Genomic DNA, 1,213 nt, shown 5'->3' on the forward strand with positions numbered 1-1,213 from the left:
GGGCAGATTTAGCTCCCTAACATTGAATTTTGGAACTGCAGAGGCATTTTTGTCAAGACATTCTAAAGAGGATAACTGCAGAAAGGAATGATGGATTGCCATTATTTCATCCATGCAAATAGCTTGGGTAAAGATGTTCATTAGGATATACATGTGGTGCAAACAAAGACTCAATTTGCACAATTTATGCTAAAATTGCATTATTCTACTATTTCAATAACTGGACTTCAATAAATGTAACACAAGTAAATTTTGATAGATGGAACATAAGCAGGTACCATAGATGCAAATTTGCATGATATATGCATACATTGCAAAACTGCCTAATGATTAATGATGGGAATTTTATACTTGTGATATGTGTACATTAGTCAATGATAAATATCGCCATGCATACAGTGTAAATCTTGTAAATGTGTATGTCATTTGCATATGATTTACAAAAGCTTTAGATATATTTATGGAGGTATGATCGAGGTCGTCGAACACTAGTTTTTTTTTTTGTATCCAGTGAGTTATCTGCAGATCTGTTAAAAGGTAACTATCAAAGATGAAATAAACATCATTTTCACCAAGATATCAATTTAGACCAGAATGATTAAATTCTACTGCTAAAGTAGCTGCTGATAAAAAACGATGCTGTAAAATATTTATATTCATTTGGTTGACCAATACTTTCCTTTCCTCTAGGAGCCAGGGAATATCTTCCTGTGTGCCCTGGCGCTCACGGACATGGCTCAGATACTGGTGTACGCACCAACAACCTTGTACAGCTTCGTGCACGGAGCAATCCCCGGTGATGGTTGGTGCAGGGTCCAAGCCTTCCTCACTTCGTTCCTTGCCACGTTCTCAGTCTATCTACAGGCGAGCCTGTGGATCTGCAGATTCATACACATCGCCTTTCCTCTCGACTATACTTCATTGATGTCCAAACGCCGCCTCGCCGTCACAATGACCATCTGCTTCCTGATTGCCCTGACACCACCACTGGTTGGCATCGCTCGTGTTGGGACGCTAGAGTCATGGACTGTGGATGTCTCCTCCGTTGACATAGCACAGCCTATGAGCCTGATGATTCCCTGTACCTTAGGCGGCCAAAAGGTCATCGTTTTTCTGGTAATAGTTGGCGTGGTCATCAGTTGTGTCACTGCCGGTCTCATCTTCAAGGTGGCCTGGGATAACGAGAAGAGACACACCAAACTGACCGGGATCG

Source organism: Branchiostoma floridae, chromosome 9 (genome assembly GCF_000003815.2).
Source record: "Branchiostoma floridae strain S238N-H82 chromosome 9, Bfl_VNyyK, whole genome shotgun sequence".
In the NCBI taxonomy this organism is placed as follows: Eukaryota; Metazoa; Chordata; class Leptocardii; order Amphioxiformes; family Branchiostomatidae; genus Branchiostoma; species Branchiostoma floridae.